The following is an 8916-nucleotide window of genomic DNA, read 5'->3' as shown; positions in this document are numbered from 1 at the left end:
CCATTTTTTTTTCAGCAAAATAACATAAGAAACAAAACTAAAACTAGTCCCTTTAACATGAAACTTGAGTTTCCAAAAAATTTAAAGAGTGAGTAGTGCATGGGATGTCAATCGGGCAAAAAAATTCCTAAACATTCAAGTAAGAACTAGAGCATGAGAACATTCAACGTTAAAAATTCTTCTATACTCAAGAATAGAATCATTACAACTAAGGTATACCGCCATTGGCTATGTGAGCATATATAACAATCAAGACTAATATAAAAATTATGTGCACTATGAAACTCCCCCCCACACTTAAGTTGTACATTGTCCCCAATGTACACATGCAAGCTCACTCAAAATGTAAATCAATGAAGAATAAATGTGGGAGAAGCAATCAAAACAATACTTCCCTAACACCTAGTGTTGCATTTGATGTAGCTAATTCATTGGGAGTGGTGTTCCAACGGGTTGTGAAGCATACACGACCAAATGCCAAAGCATCTTGGCCGTGTCTATGATAAGTTCTCAATTCCCATGATGACAAGACCATCTGCACGCATACACGAGGGGGTTCAATAAAGCTCAATAAAACAAAAGTAGCTCGAGTAAATAAAAGATAGAGAAATGAAAACAACTCGAGACAACAAAATGAAAAATAAACTCAGAAGGAAAGTCCTTTCTGAGTATACAAGTCAAAAATGAAATGTAAAAAGTAAATAAATGAAAAACGAAATCAAGTGTCAGTGTTGTCAGGTCTCTGCTCCGCTATTGCTGCTGGTGCTAGATCAAAGGGTACCAGTAGAGGTGGTGATGGTGATGCTAGAGGTGCCTGAGAGGGGCGGGGTCACATCTCAAATGGTAATCTCGTGTCTCGCTCCAGCAACTACTGTATGACGTCGAACCATGCCATGAACTCTGTGTAGTTCGTGATCCTGTAGTACGAATCTCGACCCACATCCCTGCCGCAATATCCCTACGATGCTCTCGAGCCTCTCAAAATGATCATGGGCTTGAGTCAGAGAGAAAACCAGCTCTGGTGGGGGCTCATGCGCTGGAAGGGTCGCCTCTGTCTATTCTCGCTCCGGTTGTGGTTGTAAAAGTCGGGTCGAGACCCCTCTCGCTGCGGCTTCCTCGGACACAAATGGTTCGGTGGGGGCATGTTCGACACATAAACACCATCGTGATATTTCCGATCATAGCCATGAGCCCGATAACTTGCGCCAACTACCCACAGATAGTAATTCCTCGAACTCATCAGCCATGTCATTTGCTCGTTGCACTTCCCTAAGTGAACTCACGTCCAGAATCGTGTTCGATCGAACTTACGCTTCGCTAGTTGCTCAAATCGAGTTCGATGTTTGGGAATGGTAAATTCCATGCTTTCTGGTTCAGGAGTAGGCTCTCTAGAACGCTTACCAGCTATTCTCTTTGATCAGAGGGCCATACCTACATGTATTGGAGAGGAGATCAATCAGATTCATAAATAGTCTAATACTGCAGGATTCCACACGGTCGTGTGGAAATTCCACACGCCTGTGTGGATTCACGGGGCATGAAAACCGCACGACCCCTGTGAGGAAAACCCAAAAATACAACTCTCCCTCACTCCTACTGACTCATTAAAAACATATCACAACAATTTAGCATGAAACCGAGGCACATTTGCCAGTTTAATCAAAGAAAATCAATTAGAATCAAATAAGGGTGTCATTAAGATAAAACAAGGGTTTACTGATTAGATGAAACTAAAAAACTTTGAAATCGTCGAGAATCTCAAATTATTAACTCAAAATCAATGCTGGGAGGTCGGGAGAATGCTGGAGAGTGTTTTCTAAGTGGTTGAAGGTGTGCTAAGGAGAGAGGCTTATAAGATTTATAAAGAAGGCACGCAGCTGGTGTACTTTCACACAAGAGATTCACAGGAGCGGACGCACGCCCCTGTGCGCTCTCGGGAAAATACTTCAACCTCTCTAAACGCAAACACACGGGCGTGCGGAAAATACCCATGCCCGTGCGCCCGACCTACAGGGGCAGCCGCATGCCCTTGTGGCTTCTCTGTCCAACTGAGAAGAACCGCCAAGTGTTTCGCACGCCCGTACGAAAATTATGCACGGGCTTGGACATTCACAGCCCCAACTCACAGGGGCAACCGCACGCCCTTGTGTCTTCTCGGGATGGAGAGAGCTCATCTGTAGGAAAACACATGCCTGTGCGGAAGTTACCCAGGGGCGTGTAAAAATCGCAAGATCACTCACAGGGGCAGCCGCACGCCCCTGTGCCTTCTCTGGATGAGGTCGCAATACGACTCCATGGGCGTGCAGAAATTCCACACGGCCGTGTGTTTCCTCTGGACGACCTAGATAACTCTGCAGGCTCTGCAGAAATTTCCTTAACATGTTTACATATTCAAAAGGCTCGCTCTTTTTATGCAATATACACCAGTGGAAAAACATTAAAAACAAGCTCAAATGACTTAAACTTCGCGAATCCTCATGAAAACACATGATGACATTAAAATCCACAATACAGTACACAGCAGAAGCATCTAAAAATCAAATCAAGACACCAACACTCAATAAGTTATTCATGCAAAAAAACTAAACTATCAACTAAGAAAAAAAGTAAACACTTGGCTTGCCTCCCAAGAAGCGCTTGTTTTACGTCACTAAGCTTGACGTACCTCATCCTTATCTCACGGGTGTTCGTGAAGGAAAAATACTTCCTTAACGGCCTTACTAACCTCTCCTCCATAGTACGGTTTCAGCCTGTGTTCGTTTACCTTAAGTGTACCCTTCTTCGGATAGGTAATCTCAACAGCCCCATGAGGGGAAACTTTGGTCACTGTATAAGGGCCAAACCATCTAGACTTGAGCTTCGCCGGAAATAACCGTAAATGAGAATTGAATAACAACACCTGATCACCCACTTTGAACACCTTCGGATTTTTAATATGCTTGTCATGCCATTTCTTAATTCTTTCCTTATAAATCCTTGCATTCTCATATGCTTTCATCCTCCATTCATCTAGCTCATTAAGATATAGCATTCTTTGTTCCCCCGACTTGTGCAAGTCAAAATTCATGGCCTTGATTGCCCAGTATGCTCTATGCTCCAACTCCACAGGCAGTGACTTGATTTTCCATTGACCAAATTATAGGGAGTAGTCCCCATTGGCATTTTGTACGCTGTTCTATGAGCCCAAGCTGTGTCATCTAACGCATTACGACCAATCCCACTTTCCTTGTTCCACAGACATGGTTGAGATCATCTTGAGCTCTCTATTCGTAACTTCTACTTGACCACTCATTTGTGGGTGATAGGGGGTAGCAAGACGATGATGCACCCCTATAGAGCTTCAATACTTTCGCGAGTTGTGAATTGCAAAAATGAGTCACTCAATCGCATATGATGATTCGTGGGGTTCCAAACCGAGCAAACAACCTCTTCAAAAATTTACTACCGTTCTAGCATCATTTGTTGGAAGGGATTGAGCTTCCACCCATTTAGAAACATAATAAACTACCACTAAGATGTATTGATTACCATTAGACTTCGGGAATGGTCCCATGAAGTCAATTCCCCATACATCAAACACCTCACAAAATTGCATCGGATTTTGAGGCATCTCATCTCTTCGTGATAGATTTCCAAACCTCTGACAATTGTCACATCGAAGAACAAACTGATGGGTATCCTGGAATAAAGTCGGACAATAAAACCCGGCGGCCAGAACTTTCTCAGGGTTCTTCTCGAAGCATAATGCCCCCCAACGGGACTCGAATGATAATGTGCAAGAATGCTCCAGCCTTCCTCCCTAGATACACATCATCGAACCATATGGTCAGCGCAAATACAGAACAAGTAAGGATCATCCCAAAAAAATAGTTCTTTAAGTCATCGAAAAACTTTTTCTTCTCACTGAAAAGCCGAGGCCTTGCTTTTAGTACCTTTCCCAACAAATAGTTTTGCAAAAATCTACGAACCATGGAGTACCTTCCGACTCGACTCTCGTATTGCATATAAATATTCTTCGAGGGAAAAAAATCATTGATCTCCTTGCTTGTCGGTTCTTGCCCCTCACACCCTTCTAATCTTGAAAGATAATCCGCAACCACATTTTCGGTTCCCTCTTGTCTTTTTATTTCCATATCGAATTCTTGTAACAATAAAAATCCACCGAATCAACCTTTAGTTTTGCGTCGACTTTTATTCATAAGATAATGTAGTGCTGAGTGATCTGTGAATACTGTCACCCTCGATAGAATGAGGTACGATTTGAACTTGTCAAAAGTGAACACCACCGCTAATAATTCCTTTCCGGTAGTTGTATAATTCTCCTGAGCACTTGTGAGAGTCTTGCTAGCATAATAAATTGGATGGAACTTCTTGTCTTTCCTTTGTCCCAAAACTACTCCCACAGCATAATCACTTGCATCACACATGAGCTCAAAGGGTTCATTCCAATCTGCTATTGTCAGAATTGGTGCTTGCACTAATTTTTCCTTCAACAAATCGAATGCACTTAGACAATCATTCCCAAAGTTGAAAGGAGCATCTTTTTTCTAGGAGTTTAGTCAATGGTTGTGTGATCTTCAAGAAATCCTTGATAAACCTTCTATAAAACCCTACATGCCCTAAGAAACTGCGGACCCCTTTCACATTTGTAGGTGGAGGAAGCTTTTCGATCACCTCCATCTTTACCTTATCCACCTCTATTCCTGCTTGGGAAATCTTATATCTAAGGATAATGCCTTCTTGGACCATGAAGTGACATTTCTCCCAGTTGAGGACGAGGTTCGTTTCTTCACATCTCACTAGCACTCTCTCCAAATTCTTTAAACATTTGTCAAAAGAGTCTCCAAATAACGAAAAATCATCCATAAATACCTCCATAATGTCTTCCAGCATATCATCAAAAATGGCTGTCATACAGTGTTGGAATGTGGCTGGTGCATTACACAACCCAAAAGGCATTCTTCTGTAAGCAAAGGTACCGTAAGGACAAGTAAATGTGGTCTTCTCCTGATCTTCAAGAGCTATGGGGATTTGAAAATATCCCGACATGCCATCAAGGAAACAATAAAATTGATGCCCTGATAAACGTTCCAACATTTGATCGATAAATGGCAATGGGAAATGATCTTTTTGAGTGCCGTGATTTAATCTTCTATAATCGATGCAAACCAGCCATCCTGTAACTGTCCTCATTAGAACCAACTCATTCTTTTCATTCATCATAACCGTCATCCCCTTTTTTCAGAACCACTTGAGTTGGACTCACCCATGCACTATCGGATATGGGGTAAATAATCCTTGTATCGAGGAGCTTCACTACTTCTGCTTTAATAACTTCCTTCATGTTTGGATTTAGTCTTCACTGCGGTTGGATTATAGATTTGTAGTCATCTTCCATTAAGATTTTATGGGTGCAAAAGGATAGATTTATGCCCCTGATGTCTGAAATCTTCCACGCAATAGCCGACTTATGCTTTTTCAACATGCTAACAAGCTTATCCTTTTGCTCCACAGACAAGTTCAAAGCTACAATCACCAGAAGTTTAGATTCTTCCATCAAGAAGGCATACTCCAAGTGTGCTGGCAAGGTCTGAAGCTCTATGGTTGGTGGTTCATCAATTGATGGACGCAACCTACTCTCCTTTAACCTGTCAATTTCCTCAAACTTGTTAGTTTCCTGCTCAAATTTATTCTTCCCTTCTTCCACTTGTGAATGTATTTCTGTATGGTCTTCAATGACTATCGATGCATTCAATCCACAAATCTCCCCTACTGACAATAACACACCCACAGAGAAAAGTTACTGCCTTTGTTCATAATAAGACGAGTCAAACTCATCGAGGACTTTCTCCAAACTTTCTTCTAAGTGATTACTCATCGATGCCAATGTAGATCTCTCAAATTGATCTAGCATACTATTTAGTTCACAGTCTCGCTCTTGAATTCTGGCAATGTACTCTTCAACTGATTCTTCAATAAAATGTTGAATAGTATCTGGCTCTTGCAAGAGATAGCATGGTGTGTAATGTACTACAAACACTTGAACTTTTTGCTCTAAGTTTTCAACCATTCATGTGATTGTGTCGAATAACTCGGGCATGTCAATCATTTTTCTTTAATCAAGGAAGAAAAAAACAAATCAGAACGATGATAGAAAATGAGATGTGAAATAGAATAAATAAATGAATAGCTAAGAAAACAAAGTTCAAAGTATCTCTAAACGCCTACTCCCCATCAATGGCGCCAAAAACTTGACACAACCGAATATGCGTGTAAACCGCAAGTGCACGGGTTTGTCGAAGTAATAAAATCCCAGGTGAGTGGGTATCGTATCCATAGGGAGTAGGAAGTTGAAACAGTTAAATTGTTTCTTAGCTAAGTGAAATGTGAATAGTGATTTGTGTGACCAGATGTAATGCAAACAAAAGTATAAGAGACAAGAGAGAGAGAGAGAGCACAAATAAAGGAGAGGTAAGGTAAATGATATAGATGGGATACTCGGATATTGATCCGCTTAGGACAATCTTTTCAAGTGCAAAAACCCTCTATTATGCTTCCTAACTAATGCATTAATGAGTCATGGAGATCCTTTAATACATGGTCCCAAATCTAAGGTCAACCATGCCTAACCCTATACATGTCCCGGAGGAGAAATTGAACAATCTCTCAACCTCACACTTGTATAGAATTGCAATGAGTTCTAGGGATTCCAAGTGATAAATCCTCTTCCTATATGTAGACCTAACTCTTTGGTCCAGGCGAAAGGGCCCTAGCCACAATTAAGCCCTAGATGCTAAAATCACTTCAACGCTTCACTCAATTGCACTCGCAACTAAGCCCCAGCGGAAGGTCATCCCTTAGCCCATTCACTCTACTATGACCGCAAAGAACTTGAGGAATTGGAGGTAGAATAAATCACATTGGAGGGGAAAGGGGATGCTCCGCTACCTCTCGACTCACCCTCTCAACCCTCTCCAATCTAGATTTGTCTAACTCTCGTGGTGTGTCACTCACTCACAAGGGTTACCATTAAGAACTCTCAACCTTAGTGTCACTCTATGGGAGTATTCATACAATCAAAGAATTTAAGATTCAAACTCAATAAAAACATCAATTAATGAAAGCATAATAACAAGGTTCAATAAAACGAATACATCCTAGGGTTCACAGTCCAAGTACCCACTAGGGGGTTTAGCTCTCCATGGAGATAATTATAATCAATGAAATCAAATGTAAAATCAATAAATCCATAGAAAACCCCCTCGATAGTTATAACGACAGTCTTGTGGAGAGTGCTCTACTCGTCCAAAGGTTCGTTTGTCCGGCATAGGATACACCTCGCCGGATCGGTGCCGACAAAAGCTCTCCCACTAATCTTCTTCCAAACGGATGCGCGATGTCAGAACCGTAGAACCTCTCCCAATCCCTAGCCAATACCTCTCAAAACCCTAGCTGTAGCCCTTTCTTAAGTTGGGGAAATGATGGAAAAAAAAGAATCCTGAAATCAGGGCTGAAATCAGCTTTTAAAGGGTTGGATTCGGGAATCCACATGCCCCTGTGAATATTTCACACGGCCCGTGTGGAATTAACGCACGGGCATGTTAAATTTCCACATGCCTATGTGGCTTCTCTGGAAAACTCCTTCTTCGGCTGGCTGTGAATAATACTTGCTACATTATTTTGCCACAGTGTTGCTACGGTGCTCTGCTGACAGTACTACTCCGAAACACTCCCAAAACCATGCTTTTGTCGAGGTAACATAAATAGGCACACGTTTATGTCGTAGATCGCTTTACTTCTTCAATAAATGACCGCGTTGGTGGAGGTCTCATTACACATGCACAAGCCGGAATACTTAGAATGTGACTGCCTTTGTGCCCCTCCAAATTATTGTGCTAGCTTGAATACAAGGTGGTTGGCACACATTCTAGCATCTTGAACCTGACTTATGTCTTCGCGTTTAAACCTTCTCAAGATTTCCTCAAAATGGTGCACTCAGGATCTACATTGGCTTCTTTCTCTAAGATTCGGCTTCACAACCCTATATACATGAAAGTAACATAAATACACACATATTAGTATTAAAACCCAACAAAAGTAATGCTCATCATAAGGAAAGAATACTTCGCATTCTTATCACACAAGCACTTATCAAGGTGAATGATACTACTACTTTGGCCGCGAAAGTGGATGCTTTGACCAAGAGTGTCATGGACAACAACATATTAGCTGCCAAGATTGAAGCTTTAACATAGAGATTTGATCAATTTATGCAGGGATCCGCTTAAAAATCCTAAAGGCGGTGATATCATGTGAAGCCTGTGGTGTCGGGCATGCAACCTTACAATGTCCCATCTTTTATTACCCCTTAACGCCAGTGGAGACGGTAGACTATGTTGGGGGAGGACCAAGAGGACCAGAAAATCAATACGGCAATACTTATAGCTCGGGGAGGAGGAACCATCCGAACCTCTCTTGGAATCAAGGACAGTCACAACATAGGTCTTCACTACTTTAGGGAAGTCAGTATCAAGCCCCTCCGCAACAAGAGAGGAAGTACACCACTAAGGATGTCTTGGCCAAATTCATGATCAACACAGAGGCAAGGTTTGTGAATGTGGACAAAAGGCTTGATGAATTTGGCATAGTGTTGAGAAATGTCCAAGCTTCTATTTAGTCTCTCGAGAATCAGGTTGTATAGCTTGCTAGGGCACACTCTGAATACCCCTTTGGTAGTTTGCCAAGTAACACTGAAAGCAACCTAAGGAAACATTTGAAAGTTGTCACAGTAAGAAGTGGGAAACCATTGGAGGCAAGGGCCAAGGAGAGCCCAAGTACCTCTAATAAAGGGGTAGCCGTTCGGGAAGACCCTAACTCAAGTGAAGATGCAAGTAAAAAAGAATGAGAAGAAATCTG

This window comes from Dioscorea cayenensis, chromosome 13 (genome assembly GCF_009730915.1).
Source record: "Dioscorea cayenensis subsp. rotundata cultivar TDr96_F1 chromosome 13, TDr96_F1_v2_PseudoChromosome.rev07_lg8_w22 25.fasta, whole genome shotgun sequence".
In the NCBI taxonomy this organism is placed as follows: Eukaryota; Viridiplantae; Streptophyta; class Magnoliopsida; order Dioscoreales; family Dioscoreaceae; genus Dioscorea; species Dioscorea cayenensis.
The sequence above is the reverse complement of the archived record's forward strand: the minus strand, read 5'-3'. Positions refer to the sequence as shown.